General features: G+C 36.0%; 1 pseudogene; it reads right to left on the reverse strand.

Annotated features, from left to right (window-relative positions):
* Positions 1–9,900: 9,900 nt before the first annotated feature.
* LOC102888032 lies at positions 9,901–10,975 on the reverse strand (annotated as a pseudogene).
* Between the last annotated feature and the right edge of the window lie 6,950 nt (positions 10,976–17,925).

Genomic DNA, 17,925 nt, shown 5'->3' on the forward strand with positions numbered 1-17,925 from the left:
AGATCCCAAAGGAGACAAAGTCCCCTTCACTCCAGGGTGCAAAGAGACATACCTATCCTGGTGGGACATCCCCTTACAAATTCCAGTATATAATGCCTTTTTCAGGTGCAATGAGGCTTGATCCACACACAGTGAGATCAGTGAGGAAATGGCTATTTCTCATCATTTCCACACCTTTACAATATTATCTTGCAGGGATCCCCAGTCTGGCAAATGGGGCAACAGGCCCTAGTGGTTGATCATTTAAATATATTAAAGCCTGGGACCATGCTGTAGTCCACTCAGGCACGGTGATTTTACCTGTTAGTAATTTAACCTTCTGCTTTAGTATTCCAGTTTTTATTTCTATCAACCCTGTTGATTGTGAGTTATAGGAAAGTGCAATGTCATGTTCTTTTGCCCAGTCTTGAATATCGTGACCTTTAAGATGTGACTCTCCAATCACTGTCTATTTGATGAAGGTATTTGTACATGGTACTCAACTTCTCTATTTCTTTAATGATGGCAGCCTAGGTTTCATGGTGACAGGGAAAAGCTTAGATTAGGCCAGATGCAGTATTCACAGAAACCAAGGCATATTTAGAACCCTCACTCAGAAAGAGGGGTCCAATATAATCAATTTGCCAATCTTCCACCAGCTGGGATCTCTGGTGAATGGCCCCAGACTCCTTTGGTAGTTGCCTTGGGCATTATTTAGAACAAACAGAATATGCTGTTACTACATTGACTAAGTTACTGTATTTTAAGGACAATCCGGCATTTTTGGCAATGCACCATCCCACTTGGGTACTATGGTGGCCTCTCTTTCTATGTTTCAATTTGCTGTATCTACTGGAGGATCAGTTGCTAGTGCTTGTACCTGAACTAGGGCATCAGCTTCCTGATTGCCAGGGAATATCAATGCTTTATGAGCCAGAAGTGTAGAATAGTGAGGACTACCTCAGTCTCTTGCAGGTGAACTCAACTGTCTTTCCATATATCCTAATCCCAAAAGGGCTTATTCGTGATCATCTAATCCTCGGTTTTCCATTGTCCAAGCCATAGGATTAATCCCTTTAGAACAGCCCAATTGTCAATTCAAAGGGTTAATGGCCAGGGTTCATGAGTGTTCACCAGCCAAACCTCTGTGAGTTCAGCCCACTGGCTGGTACAGTTTGTTCCTATTTTTGTGCAGTGGTGTCAGTATTGGGCTGAATCTTGAATGCAGTCCATGTAGGTGTGTAGCCCCGATTCAACCCATCTGTGTATCAGTCATCAGTGAGAATTTCCCTCACTCCTTCTCTACTTGCCACAGGGACCACCACAGGAATAGGGGTGGGGTCATTTGGAGGCTCGATATACTCTACCAGACCTAGTATCACTCACATTTCTAGAGTCATTGGGCTGGTGGCAGGGTGCTCCTCTGCTGGGAACAGGCATGCCACTTAGTCAAAGTGGAAGTTTGAGCCATGGCAGAGGTAGATGTATAGAACATATTTTTAACCCACCCCGTAATAGGAAGAGAAGTTCTTTCTATGATATGCTGTTCCTTTGTGAGAGGCTCTACCTGGAGGTGTGCTGTGCACACTTCAAGGAGCCGTTGTTCCATGGAGATATATTAGGTTTCTGTCCCTTTCCAGATCTGAGACCTAAATCTTAGGAGTACCCTCTCCTTCTGTTATCTCTGCCACAGTGCCCAACCCATACATTCCGGAGTCACAGATGCGTCTATCTCAAATGGTAGCCCTTCAGGAGATGTTCAGAGGTTTAATCTGCTTCACTAATATTTTTGTCTTTTCAAAGGTGACTTGCTGACCTGATCTCCCCATGTGCCCTTTCTTTACCAGATGGTATAAGTGATGGAAGCACTGTGCCAGGTAGGGAATAAAAGTTCTCCAAAATCCCCAAATCCCTACTTCATTCACATTTTTAAGGACTTAGTAGGCTCCCGTCTTATCAATCAAACTTCTGGGACAACACAGTCTTACCCAATCAAATGACTGCCAAAAATGTTGCAGTAGTGCCTTGGCCTTAGATTTTCTGTGGGTTCACTGTCCATCCTCTCCCTCACAGATGTTCCAGTTAAGTCTGTAGAGTATCCTGTAGCAGAGGCAAGTCTTCGCATGTCAACATTATATCATCAATGTAATGGACCGTTTTACTATGTGGGGAAGGAGAGCAAGGGCTGATCTTTAGCTACCACCCCATGACATATTTTGAAGCTATATTGGTAACTACAGGGAAATACTCGAAAGATCAATTTTTGCCCCTCCACGTGGAAGCAAATTGATCTTGTGACTCAGCACCTAGGGGCATGCTGACAAAAGTGCTTGCTAAGTCCAGTAAAGCATGATACACTTGTAAAACTGTGGTCAGTGTATCTAAGATGGTGACAATGTTCGACACTGCTGCATGAATAAGAGGCACTACCTTGTTTGATTCTCGATAATCCAAGGTCATCTACCATGAGTCATCTGGCTTTTTTATTGGCCACACTGGGCTGTTGAAAGCACCATGGGAAGGACGTAAAATACCCAATTGGTGTAGTTCTTGAATAGTTCCTCCTATTTCCTTATGCCTCTCCCCGCCACCAGGCAATTTATATTGTTATGCAGTTACCACTCTTTGAGGAGGCAGTAGACTTATTGGTTCCCATTGGCATTACCCCTCAGCACTGCTCTGATTACTCTAACCTGGAGGTGGAATTCACCAGTTGAGGTTTGCAGAGTTTGATCTTGCAGGATACCAAAGTCTATTATGTTCTCCAGTATTAGAGAGTTGAAAATCTCATATTCTCATGGGGGAAGAAGATCCAATTTACAGTGTCAAAGGGACCTTCCTGACCAGAGCCTCCTGCTCTCTGTAATCATTGATGGTGCTGAGGGGGCCACAAAACTTCCGAGGGTTACCATGTATTAGAGTACATTTGGCTCCGCTATCAACCAGATCCAACACCCTTTGTTTGTTTCCAGGGGACCAGTGAATAGTGAGCTCTATTGTCTCAATCTTGGCTTATACTAGGGGCATGAGAGGCACCCACCCCAAATGGAACTATAGCCTGAGGCTTCTACTGGATTAGGTAAGGCATTAGGGACACCAGTAGAAGCAAGCAGGACGAGTCTAAACTGTTGTTCAGATTTCAAGGCTTTCCACAAGCCGACCGACATAGCTGGTTGCCCATTTATTTTTTTCAGGTGGGGTTCTGACAATATGGAAGTCAAACCATATTTGTATCTGGGTTACTTTTACTGGACTATTAATAGCCACTGGGATAGCATTTTGGTTTCTTGAGTTTCCTTTCTGTTTTGGGTTTTTCACTCAACTTGCCTGCATTCCCAGAATTTGTCAGTTTTCTTCTGATCAGCAATAGATTGCCCAACATCATAAATGTCTTGTCCCATGACTGGGCTTGGCATGGAGATCAGTGTCTTATATTGGGTTCTGGAAGTTGACTGCAGTATCTTGAATTTCACTTCTGCAATGAATGTGCCCCAATCAGGGCCTTCAGAGATGGGACATAGATGGTCTGTCTCCTTCCCAACTCCCTAAGAATTTGTTGCACCTCCTTCATAGATTTCCAAGATCTCATGTGCCCAGGGAGATCCCCTTCATTGGGCCAAGCCTCCCTGTAGGTTAGAATAATCCAATCGGTAAAGGGGTGTGTACCTTGAATCCCCCAAGTGTCATGAAAGCACTGCCAGAGGGCAGTGTGTGTGGTAACATTGCCCATTTTCTCTGTTTCTTGCCAGTCAGAGAAATTTCATGGATGCCATGTCCCTCTCCCCTCCCCCATTCCATAGCCACACTAATCATGCCTGGATACCCTCTCTGGCCTTTTGCTGGAACTTGGCAAGTTATCAATAAGTTCAATGAGAGTATATTCTCTCATCATGAACATCCCCTGAATGATGGACTACCCTACTGACTTGAGTTGTTGTTGCTGTGCTTTTGCTGTCCTTTGTATTGGAGATTGGAGGGCACATTTTCTCTGTTTCACTGTCAGTCATAACTTCTTTTTTCTCTCTCCTACTTTCCCAGGGATTCCACCTCTAGGCAACTCAATCAGGCTTTGTCATAAGCACTTAGATTTTAATCTGTCTTCCTAGCTTTGCAAAATGGCACATTAAGGTCTTCAATTCATTACCCTGCTCACTCTTTAAATTTCTTTAAAAAAATTATAGATATAAATGTATGAAGATAAATTTTATAAACTATTTTCAGAATTTTAGTATACTATGTGCTTTATTAATTTATTTATGCAAATAAATTCAAATCCAGATAAAATGGAACATCAACATACTAAATAGATAAAGTGGATAGCTTAACATCAATAAAAGTAAGATCAACTAAAACATGGCAATCAAACTGACAGTAGATTTCTCATCAGCAAATACACAGGTTGAGTTAAAAAAAATCTAGCTTTATTATGTCTATGAGAGCATCCCTAAGACATGATGATATGAAATGATTGTAAATAAATAGAAAAATATGCTGTGATAATCACAAAATATATAAGTAATAGTTTAAAACTCAGAATAAAAGATCTCTAACAAAACAAAACAAACCAAGAATATTGGAACAAGCAAGGAAAGATTGACAAAGAAGTCCTTTTAAGTCGAAGCCTTATCTCCCTAAAATTTATATATCCTCATAATATATAAATCCAAAATCTGGCATATTTTTAAGGAGAAATTTGAACGTATCTCTCTCAGAAAGAAATTGAACAAAAATGTAAAAATATTAGTATTAAAGAGGGAAATTCATAGCAATACAGATCTAGCTCAAGAAATAAGAAAAAGCTCAAATAAACAATCTAATTTACACTTAAAAGAACTAGAAGAAGAATAGCAAATGAAGCCCAAAGTGAGTAGAAGGAAGGAAATAATAAAGATTAGAGCATAAATAAATGAAATAGAGTCTAGAAAAACAATACAAAAGATTAATGAAACCAAGAGCTGCTCTTTAAATGGATAAACAAAATTGATAAACCATTAACCTGACTCACTGAAGCAAAAAAGGACTCAAAAAAAGTAAAATCAGAAATGGAAGAGAAGTAACTACGGACTCCACAAGAATACAAAGGATCATAAAAAAATACTATGAGCAATTATATGCCAACAAATTGGACAAATTGGAACAAATGGATACATTCCTAGAAACATACAATCTCCCAAGACTGAGTCAAGAAGAAACAGAAAATCTTAACCAACCGATTACCACCAAGAAAATCAAATCAGTTATCAACGGCGCCCCCTCCCCGGACCAGATGGCTTCATAAGCAAATTTTACCAAACAATCAAAGAAGAATTAACACCTATTCTTCTCAAACTAGTCCAAAAAATTCAAGAAGAGGAAAATCTCCCTAACACCTTTCATGTTGCCACCTGCCATTACCTAGATTCCAAAACTAAACAAAGATATTATAAAAAAAGAAAACCATTGGACAATATCTCTTATGAACAATGATGCAAAAATCCTCAACAAAATATTAGCAAACCAAATTCAGCAATACATTAAAAATATCATACACCATGATCAAGTTGGATTTATTCCTGGTATGCAAGGTTGGTACAATATCCACAAATCAATTAATGTGATACACTACATTAACAAATCGAAAGATAAAAACCATATGATCACATCAATGGATGCAGGAAATGCATTCGTTAAATCCAGCATCCATTTATGATAAAAACTCTCAGCAAAGTGGGAATAGAGGAACATATCTCAACATAATAAAGGCCATATATGACAAACCTATAGCTAATATCATACTCATGGGGAAAGGCTAAAAGCATTTTCCTTAAGATCAGGAACAAGACAAGGATGCCCACGTTCACCACTCTTCTTCAACATTGTATTGGAAGTCTTAGCCACAGCAATAAGACAAGAAAGAGAAATAAAAGGCATGCAAATTGGAAAGGAAGAAGTAAAATTGTCATCATTTTCAGATGACATGATACTATATATAGAGAACCTGAAATATTCTACCAATAAATAAATAAATAAATAAAATAAAACTGTTAGAACTGATGAATGAATTCAGTAATGTAGTAGGCTGCAAAATATTCATGTCAGTTGCATTTTTATACATCAATGATGAACTTTCAGAAAGAGAAGTTAAGAAAAAAAATCCTATTTATAATTGCATCAAAACAATAAAATACCTAGGAATCAAATTAATCAAGGAGGTAAAATACCTGTTCTTAGAAAATTATGTCATTGAAAAAAGAAATTGAAGAAGAAATAAATAAATGGAAGTATATACTGTGCTCATGGGTAAGAAGAGTCAACATTGTAAAAATGATCATACTACCCCAAACAACCTATAGGTTCAATGCAATCCCTATCAAAATACCAATGGCATTTTTCAGAGAGCTAGAAGAAATAATCCTAAAATTTATATGGAACCATAAAAGGTCCCAAATAGCCACAGCAATCTTGAGAAAGAAAAACAAAGTTGGAGGTATCATACTACCTATTATCAAACTATACTACAAGGCTATAGTAGTCAAAACAACATGGTACTGGCATAAAAACAGACACATTGATCAACTGAACAGAATAGAGAGCCCAGAAATAAATCTCATCTATACACTCATTTAATATATGACAAAGGAGGCAAGAATATACAATGGAGTAAAGACAGTCTCTTCAATAAATGGTGTTGGCAAAATAGTGTTAGACAGATATATGCAAAATAAATGAAACTAAACCACCTTCTTATACCATATACAAGAATAGACAATCAAAATGGATTATAGACTTAAATGTAAGACCCCAAAACATAAAACTTATTGAAGAACACATAGGCAGTAATTTCTCTAATATTTCTACTAATAATTTATTTTTGGGTATATCTCATCAGGCAAGGGAAACAAAAGAAAAAATAAACAACTAAAAAAGGTTTTGTACAGAAAAGGAAACCATCAACAAAACGGAAAGACAACTTACTGAATGGGAGAAGATATTCGCTTATGATATATCTGATAATGGGTTAATAGCCAAAATATATAAAGAACTCATACAACTGAAAAACAAAAACAAATAAAAAAAAAAAACCCAAAATAATCCAATTAAAAAAATAGGCAGAAGACCTGAATAGATATATCTCCAAAGAGGAAATACGAATGGCCAATAGACATATGAAAAGATACTCAAGATCACTATTCATCAGAGGAATGCAAATTAAAACCACAATGAGAAATCACCTCATACCTGTCAGAATGGTTATAATTAATAAATCAAAGAACAAGTGTTGGCAAGGATGTGGAGAAAAGAGAACCCTCAAAAGATAACTGTTGATGGGATTGCAAACTGGTACAGCCACTATGGAAAACAGTCTGGAGTTTCCTCAAAAAATTAAAAATGGATCTACCTTTTGACCCAGCAATTGCACTTCTGGGTATTTATCCAAAGAAAACCAAAACAATAATTCATAAAGATCTATGCACCCCAGTATTCATGGTGGCATAATTTACAATAGCCAAGATATGAAAGCAACCTAAATGGCATCAGCAGATGATTAGATAAAGAAGTTATGGTTCATATATACAATGAACTATATTACTCAGCCACAAGAAAATGAAATCCTACTATTGCGATGACATGGATGGACCTAGAGGTTATTATGCTGATCAAAATAGGTCAGACAGAGAAAGATAAATACCATGTGATTTCACTTTTATGTGAAATCTAAGGAACAAAAAGAACAAACTAATCACAAACAGACTCACAAATATGGAGGACAATCTGGTGACAGCTGTGGGAGGGGGGCTGGGAGAAAGCAGTGAAAGGTTAAAGAAGTACAAATTAGTAGTTGATAGAGGGTCACAGGGATGGGGAGCATGGCATAGGGAATGCAGTCAGCCTTAATGTAATGGCTAGGTGTAGAGCCAGAGGGAAGATAGAGTAATCATGGAGATCATTTCAGAAACTATATAAATGTCTAACCAATGTACTGTATACTTGAAATTAACAATAAAATAAAATGCAAAAAAAATTAGTATTAGATCAATGCTAATATTTTATCCATTTTTATAAAATATCTTGCTATTCTCAGAATTTTCTAGATAATCCAGGACAGTTAAGTACTTAATGAGTGCTTAAGCAAAATCATCTTAACTTTCCTTCTATGAAAAAAAAAATCGAATTAAAAAAATTAATGTTATGAAAGTATATATCTAAACCAAATATTAAAAAGCTGTATATCTAAAACAAAAGAAGAAAATCTCTGCTCAATAAGGAAGATATGTCAAAAGATTTTCACAGGTTAAATATGGTCTTAAATTTTTAAAAATAAGTTCATGTTTTTTTCTTTGAGGACACAATTTATTATGAAACCATCAACTAAAATTTTTTTGGTTGATTTGCCCCAGGAGGAAGAGACTTAGATTGAGTTTCCATGCAAGTAGTTTCTTTGAGAGGCAGTTATGGAAACTTCTGGTAGAGGGAGAGAGTGAGACAGGGATTAGAAGGGCCTATTGGTGCTTTCTGGGATTGAAGTTCAATCCCACTGGGGACCTTCGAGACAAAGTGGTGATCCTGGCTCTGAGATGTCTTCTGAGAGGCATGAAAGTTCATTCATTTTTTTCGAGTGCTATTCCTAGGCTGATAAATTCTAGCCCTTATGGACTGCCAAGTGTAAAGACAGAATTTTCTGGTTGGAGAAATCCTTATGCAAAGAGCTGTAGATGTTCATGGTAAGAGACTATGGTATGTAAAAGACCTGGGTATGCTGAGGTAATAAGCCAGGACACTGAGAGCACCTTCAACAGGTATATCTTTTTCCAAAACTTTATTTATATTTAGATAAATAATATTTTACTACTCAAAGCATTCACAACTTATTCAGAGTCAATTGATTTTGACTTCAAAGAGTCATTGACTTCAAAATATAATTAACTAACTTAATTTGCTGTGAATTGACTAGTTGTTTACCACCGTCATTTATGTATGTATTCATCATTCTTCATTATTGTATAAGACAATAAGTGTTAACATTTAGAAACAAATTTTTCTAGTGTTTTTTTATACTTACGATTATCTGCATAAATGGACAAATAAAATAACAAGAAAAGATTTTATATTTGTTGCTTTAGATATTTTACCTAGCACAAAAAATTTGTTTCTGTGTTCTCCAAGGCTTTGGTAGCCATCATCGCTATCCCAGTTACTTTCCTCTCTATGTCATGAAGAGTTAAGAGGTTTGACTTTCTTAACAACAACAAAAATTCCTTAAATTAATGAGGTGTAAGAATAAAGAGTAAATATATATTTTAGATATTATCTACTGTATTCTATCTCATAGCAGATATTGGACACTCATAAATGTTTATTTGAACTACATAAATGAGTTTCAGTAGAAACTTTATTTCAGTTTTATTTTATGCTCTGAAAAGATACTTATATTTGTTCAAGGAATTAAAATCAATATAATCAATGTTTAGGTGTAAATAACTACTTATTAGTGATAAATATTTATTGTTTTTAAATGTGTAATAAAAATATTTTAGTCAAAGAAGGCTTGAGCAAAGTAACTCATATGTATATGATATAACATATATATCTTATATAACAATTTTAAACTAATGCTTCATCTTAAATCATAAGATAACCATACATTTTTGGCTTGCTCCCTAAATTTCATGAAATATCCCTGTGAAGTCCTTAAAATCGTAAACTTTTATTTTGACGATTTCATTCTCCACCCCACCCCGCCTTTAAATAGTTGTTTATTGGCACTGGGTTGGAAAAGGTGATGGGATTAGCATTCACAGACAACACCATGCACCAATGTCACACGGGAGGCAACAGTGATGGGAAAGAGCAACCTGGAGCCCCGAATGTGGCCCCCTCTTCAGGAGTGTGGGTGAGGGCAGAGCCTGGAGTGTTGACGGGGCAACCTTCCAACATCTCTACTTAGTAGGCATGGTTAGATGAGAAGAGGGACTGGCTGGCTGCAGCCCCAGCCTGACCACTTGGGGTGTACTTTCCTTGGCAGGCAAGGTTGTTGGCCAGTGCTCCCTTGACATAATCATCCTGGGCAGCTTTCAGGTTCTCCTTTCCACCCCAAGTCTTCAGGGCAGAGGCCTGTAGGGCTCGGCCATAGGGAAAGGTCAGGGCCGATGGCTTCAGCAGGGGGCACTTGTTGATTGCATTCAGGTTGATGGATGCCTCCTTCTCACTCTGACGTCAAGATAGGAAGGTGATCCCAGGGACAGCGAGGGGTACTGTGCGGCACAGCGCTGTGACAGTTGCCACAGCAATCTCCTCGTTAGAAAATTTCTAGGTGCAGGCATGGCCTGGGGCTTCAGCAAGGTGCCTTCCAGGTAGATGTGATGGTCACTCAGAGCCATGTAGATAGCAGCTAGCACTTTTTTAGTTACATACTGACAGCGCTTCAAGTCATGGTCCCCACCGGGAGGATCTCAGGCTCCACGATGGGCACAATGCCATTCTGCTGGCAGATGCTGGCATAATGGGCCAGAACATTGGCATTTTCCATAATGGCAAGGACTGAGGGGGTGTATGTTTCCCAAACTTCAGCACACAGCACCACTTGGCAAAGTCAGCTCCATCCTTCTTGTACTGGGCACAGTGCTCAGACAGCCCATTTAATCCTTGGGTGGTTATCTCGCCGTTTGTTCCTGAGTACCACACCCCTGCCTACCTTGATACCCACAACACTGCCCTTGGATTTGATAACTTGGGACAAAGGACGTCCATCATCTGCTTTCTTATAAAGCATCTGGTGAGAGGATGACAACCTCAATGCAGGGATTCATGCGGTCATCGGCTGTCAGCAGCAGCTGATGGTAGAAGCGACGGTTCTCCTCGGTGTTCTCAGTGACAATGGACTGCGGCCGCTTGGCAATGCTCCCAGTGGACTCATCGGTAGCCAAGATTCCTTGCCTGGAGTCACGATGCGGTGAGCACTGTCAGACAGCTCTTTCTTCTGCTTCGCGGTCAGCGCTGGGTATTGGCAGGGCATGGTGCCAGTCAGTTCCTGGCACAGTAGAGGGGCTGGTTTGCCGAGTGAAGTGGTGGAGGGCAGCGTGCTGGCGAGTGGATTGAGGAAATGAACGCGGCAGTCATCACCAGCAACCTTGAGGATTTCATTCTTGATCAATGTTTTTTTTTTTTTTCTCCCAGCAGAGAAAAAAAATCTAAATTTGTCTTCTGACTGTAACATTTCTGCTAAGTGTGGTGAGGAAAAAATAATTTAAATTTTAACTTCATTTTAATTTCATTACTAAATACTCTTTAGAGAAAGCATATTTTTTTCTGTCAAGATAATTAATCATTTTAAAGGGTGATCTCAATATGTATTTGCCTGCAAGAAAATATATAATAAAAAAGCTTGGGAAAACAAAAATTGCCTATTTCTAGATGTGATATGCTCCATGTATCTATCTACTGGGAATGTGACCATGTTAATATCCAAAATTAAACATAACAGATACATATCCTTTTTGTAAAGTCAGTCCCTGAGATAATAGCCTATTAATATGGAAAATAAATAAAATATATTGCTTCTATTTGCTTAACCAGTTTCAAATTTATTTTTCAGACTTGTAGCTAGATACTCCTGACAGAAGTGTTTTACTTTGTGCCCTTTCTCTCATATCTGTATTTCCAAGATGTGTATTAAGTGACTATTCTCTGTAATGGATTATTTTTGCCTCTCTTGGAAGATATTAAGTGTTTTGGGGAGGAGGGGAACAAAACAGTTAAGTGTGTACCAAGTAAACCCAAGAACTAAGTGTATGTTATTATCTTATTTATAACCAATAGCACAAAGTGTGTGGCAAATTCTCTCCCTCCCCTTGTATTGTTTGTTTTGTTTTGCTTTTTGATTGAACGGGGAACTGTCTTTTCTGGTTGTGGAATGGATGTTAATTTTGAAAGTTTTATTCTTAGGTCATTAAAATATTCAGATGTCATGGGTGGATGAATGAGTGGTAGGTGATGAGACAGGGTGGATAAGAATGTGGGTGTCATTGATACCAAACCAGCCTGCAGAAATAATTCATCTGAGAAAATCGTGAAAGTAATTTAATAATGAAACATAATTTAGTATTGGGTAGAAAGCAACCGTTTAATGAAAATATGAGTTATATTAGAATAAAACTAAGTTATTTGTAAAACTTTATAAGTATTATATTTGAAAAGCTGTGTTGAGAATTAGTGTGGCATAGTTAAGGGGGAAAAACTATCATGTTACATCTTACTGGATTTGAATTCTGATTTTGCCACTTACGAGGTGATTGAAATTACCTGAACTATTCAAATAATCTACAATTCTTATTCACATGTACAATATGCATACTACTATACTCTTCAGGAATGGTCTAGGAATTAAATGAGATAGTGAATATGTAAAGCTGAGGTGGTTCATAGAAAGTGCTCCCTATCATCACTGTTTTTAACAATGTATTTTAATAATAGTATAATTACTTTTTTTTAGTAGGGAACTCTTCTTCAATATGTAGACACTATGTCTGCTGATAACCTTTAAGTTTTAGCCATACAGTCATTACTAAAAGGTGGATGTAGAAAAAATAAAATGAACTTTATTGCTGTACTTATAAAATTAAAGTTCTCTGAAGCCAAACTTTATAGTCCATTAATTTCATATTCTTCTAAAGCCAGTTGTAGAATTCCTGCAAGTTCAATAGCCAACCACATACTTAAATGCAATACCCTTTGTACTTAAATGTGATGCTTTAACATGAATTGAGAAATATTTTAATCAGTGTCATAAACATTGGGCACCGTTATATTGGTTTGGTTAAAGTGGTTCAGAAATTAATTATTTTTTAATTTATTGTTTGTTTTTGCAATACTATTCAGGAATGTAGATTGCTATACTGTCATAGAGAAGGAGTCAAAATATTTTTATGCTTTGTTATCACTCTTTGCTTCATTAAATTCTATAACCTGCCTGAGAGGAGCGTGGCTCTGAAGGGCAATGCTGCAGCAGATCCTAAGTTGGAGCTTGTTGTTGGAGGCCCTCAGCTAACTGCACTTCTCACAAATGATAATCAAATGAGAGAGATCTTAACAGTGCATCTCCATTGTTGGCACAGAATTATCCCAAGCAGTGAATCATGAGAGTGGTGGATAACTGATTGATTACTCACTTAGTAATTTTTATGCCTTAAGGTAGGAATAAACAATGACATCGCTTTGAGTATCATTATACTGCATTATTATGCATGGATTACATTATATAATGATACAAAAAATATTATTTTATATCTCCTTTACTCCATTAATTAATATTAATTCCCTTTTTGGAAAAGGTTTTACAATGCCCCTGTCTGCAAACACCAATATCAAGGTTTACCAACTAGTTTATAAGAATTTACAGAATTAATTGGTATCAAAAGATTATTATGCCCAAAATCTTGGTTTAAATAATATTCAAATAGGCTGTTGTATGTGAAAGATGCATACTGTTTATGAGAGCATTTTCTGGTTAATATTTATGTTCCCCAGTGCAAGGACATTATCTAATACTTGGGAAAAAATTAGTTAATGTTCATTGAAATAATGAAATGATTTATAAACTGTCTTGTAAACCAATTTATAGTCATTAACTTATAGACTATTCCAGAAATAAAAGACATATGTAAGTAAAACCAGTTTTCACATGGAGTACAGCATTACTGAAATAAACTGCATTTAAATTTTCTAGTATATGGTTTAAATTTTTATTAAAATATATGACAAGTTATATTATAATGTATCTGCCCACCTCATTATTTGTTCCACTTCCTCTTATGATTATTTTTATTCTAAGCATCTATTAATGCCTTACATATGGTAATTAGTATTTGTTGAATAAATAAATGCCGATGAGTAGAGTAAAATACAAGAATGCAGAGAGAAGGCTAACTCTTTCACTTTGGGCCAAGGGCTCACAGGGATTATTGTGACTTTTTCTCCATCTGAAAGACACATGTAACAGATGGTTTTCTATATTTGCAAGACAGTTGAATATTCAGTTAAAACATGACTTTGGAGAAAGTATGAAAGTAAAGTATGAAATGTTATGGGTTTAATAATTTTTAAGAATAGCTTTGAAGGCATTTTTCAATCATTAAATCATATTCCAAATTTAATGTTAGGACATTACATTTTTATGAGGACTTCATGACACTTATTTAATTCCTGTTTTCAAAAAAATGTGAGTTTACTCAAGAGGAGGCATATGACCTCTAGTATTATTTTTTTTTCTATAGGGGAAAAAACTTGACAATAATAAAGAGAAATCTAAATTATTAATACTTAATGCGATATTTTGAGATGCCTTACTTACTATTTCATTGTCCTGTGGCTAAATGGCACATTCCACTGGTGACAGGAATAATTTAAATAACATATTTCTTGCTTTAAGGATCTTACAATCTGAGTAGTAAATTTATTTCTTTTATCGATTTGTTATCTTTGTTAGTGACAGAAACCCAGGCCCTGTGTTTGTGCCTCAGGTACATGCTCTAACAGAAGCTCTACTGCATGGAAACCTGTTTTCCTCTATCTAAAATGTTCCTGCAGATAATTGCTACTGCAGGAGCAACCACTCTGATTTGCACTGACTTTTAATGATATTTCCAGAGGGCATGCAAGATCCTAAATGCAGTTTCTCTTATCTAAGAATCTGCAAGTTTGTAGACATTAGCTTACTGATCATTTCTGCCACTGGTAGATATTATTGACCTGTATTTGACATTCTTTTATAATGCTCTCCTATTGAGGAAATCTAGGTAAGTGAAAAAACACCATGGGACTTCCTTGGTACATAATTTCCATTTTAAAGATGCCAAAGTTGAAGCATACTTAGATATTAAGTGTATTAGATAAAATTACATAGAGAATCAATAGTGCAAATTAAAATTGCATTCCATAAGAATTCAAAATCAAACACAGCAATAAAATACATTTAGCCACTTTAATGAAATGTTTAAGCTCATACATGAAAAAAGAGTTTGAATGTTCCTTCTCTATTTTTTATTGCTGCTGTGAGAAATTATCACAAACTTGGTAGCTTAAACGACACAAATGTATTTTCTTACACTTCCGAGTTCAGAAGTCCCAAAGCAGTTTCACTGAGCTAGTGGCAGAGCTCTTTCCTTGTGGAAGCTCTGAGGGGAGAATCTTGTTGGTCTTTCCTGGCTTCCAGAGCTGCACTGCTTACATTCTTTGGCTTGCCCCATCCTCTATCTTCGCAGACAGTAGTGTTATATCTTCAAATCTCTCTCTGATGCTGTTTTTACATCTCCCTCTATCTGACCAATCGCTTCCCTCTTATAAGGCTCCCTATGATTACATCAGAACCACTATATAATCCAGGATGAAGTCCTGTTCTCATGATCCTTAACTTAATCACACTGAAAGTCTTTTTATTTTTTTGGTCATATAATGTAAAATAATGTGTTAGTATTCACAGCAGAATTATGCTTATTTATATTAAAGAATCATAATGATTAAAACTCTGTCTCAAGAACATTTGACTTTTACTCATCGCTTGACTTTTACTAATTAGATGTTTATTTTAATGACATCATGTAATTATTAACAATACTATTGTCTAGTCTTTCGACATATTGCATAAAGCCTTACTTTAGAGAAATGTTTAAGATGTTAAGTACTTATAATCAGATGACAAGGTATCACTTTTCTCTCTCAATTTGAAATTATAAAATTAGAGAACACAAATCACCACTGTGTTAACTATTGTTAAACTACTTGTAGCAATGTATAAGTTATAAATGCTCCAAGTATGGAAAAGTGCATAGAATTTAAGTGAACGTGCTTCCAGATTTAGGAGAGTCTGACACTGATGATTTAGTAATTCTTTCATCAGAAATCAATCAAATCTACTTATCAGCAAAATTAATATTTCAGAAAACCTGAGAATGGATAAATGTCACTAACCTTTGGAAATCATAAAACCAAGTGGTGGAAAATAGTATTAATCTTGGCTTCAGAAGAACCACACTTAAATCTTTGGTTTGTTCTTAGCAAATATATAACCATTGATGATTTGCTTACCATTTTGACTTTTAGCTCCTCATCTTTTTTGCTTCATGGTAATGTCCTGTGTATCAAGTTGTTTGAAAAAATCATAGTGGAAGGAATATAGTAAACTGACAGAAGAACACCAGAAAAGATAATAAGAAGCATATCTTTAGAAAAGTAAAGGAGAGTATTTTAATTAATTTTTCTACAGGGACAATAAGGTCCTTATTCATGGAGCTGTTTCCTTTCAGAATCTTAGAACATTATAATTCCTGTCTCCTTCTTCCCATCTTCAACCTTTTGCTTTAGGGTTTTCAAGAATGGTAATTCTACACTTGTTTTAAACTATAAAAAACATTACTAGTATTATTTGACTATGCAAAATGTGTTTACATATATAACCATATATTTATATTTTCTGATGTGATTTCTTTTCTGCATTCCTTTCTTTTTACCTGGGATTATTTTCCTCTGTCTGAAGAACTCTTTTCAGTGATCTTTTAAAATGCAAGTCTGATTTTTTAAATTTATTTTTTAAACTAATTTTTATTTTTAAATTATCTTTTTGTTGGTTGTGGGATTCTAGTCTGGCAGTTCCCATTATGTTCTTGCTTCCATTATTTCTGTTCAGAGTCAGCTATCAGTGTTATTGTTGCATTTAATAATAATGTGTGTTTTTTTCCCTCTACTGTTAAGAATTTTTATATTGGCTTAAAATAATTTGTCTATGATGTGTAAATATATATGTGTTTTTGTGATGGGGTACATTATATTTATTCTGTGTTGGGTTTACTGCACTTCTTGGATTTTCCAGCTTACTGCATTTAATCGAATATTACTGTTAAGGATTCTAGAGTTTTTGTCTGCTGATTACATTACCTCAGACATCTTGGAGACTGATTCTATTGTTCTCTCGTTCACTGGACATACAGCTCTGTCTACTTTAAAACGATAATTTTGGATTTGTTGTTGGATCTTATGTATGGAAAAAGTGCAGAGACATGACTTGATCTTCTATCAGAGAGTCCACCAGTTCCTTTGCTAAGATGATAGAGTAAAAGGATGATGGATGATGCATTTAATTGAATCATGGACTGAATTTTGTCGATTCATTGCAGTTTTGGTAAAACTGAATTTATCTTTGGTTAATTCCTGTTTCTAGGGCAATTGCCAGCTTGGTGAATCTTTTTCTCCCTAGCCCAGAGAGTCTGAGAATTTTGACTATATTTTTTCAAAGGTTTTCGGCATAGTTTTTTAGCTCACAGCTTTATACATCTCTATAATTTGGAAACATCTAATAGTGAACATATAGTTATGTGTCTGAAGCCCTTGTGTCTTCAGTTATTTTCACTCAAGCTGAAGCAATGATGAAAATTTCTGATGATGTATTTTTCTTAAGAAGAGGTGTTCTAACAGAGGCCAAGAACAGATCCTCAGACTCTAACTCTCTCTAGGTCATGTGCGTCCTCAGACATTGTATTAGTTACCATGCTTTTTGATGCAAATGGAGATCTAACAACAATAAACTAAATGATGGAGTATATATTTAATTTAACCTATAAAAAGAAGTCTGGAGGTAAAGTTAGTTAATTCATCTTCAGGTTTCTATATTCCTTTATAATTTTATTATTTTATGCTCAAAATATCAACCAATATCTCACATCATTACAGTAACTTCATATATTATTTCATTATGTAGTTGTGTCCAAAGGCAAAAAAAGAGTAAGACAGTTTTTTCAGCCAGTTAGCAGGCCTCTTATTTTAATGATTTTTTTTCTTGTGTCAATTAGCCTTTGCTGGAAAAAAATACTCTCCAATAATTTGTACGTTGAAGCAATAACCATCTATTTGCTCACAAATATATAGGATAGCAAATAGCAACTTGGGTGAGGCTAACCTTGCAGGATTTGTGTCTAACTC

This window comes from Pteropus alecto, unplaced genomic scaffold, assembly GCF_000325575.1.
Source record: "Pteropus alecto unplaced genomic scaffold, ASM32557v1 scaffold3, whole genome shotgun sequence".
Lineage (NCBI taxonomy): Eukaryota > Metazoa > Chordata > Mammalia > Chiroptera > Pteropodidae > Pteropus > Pteropus alecto.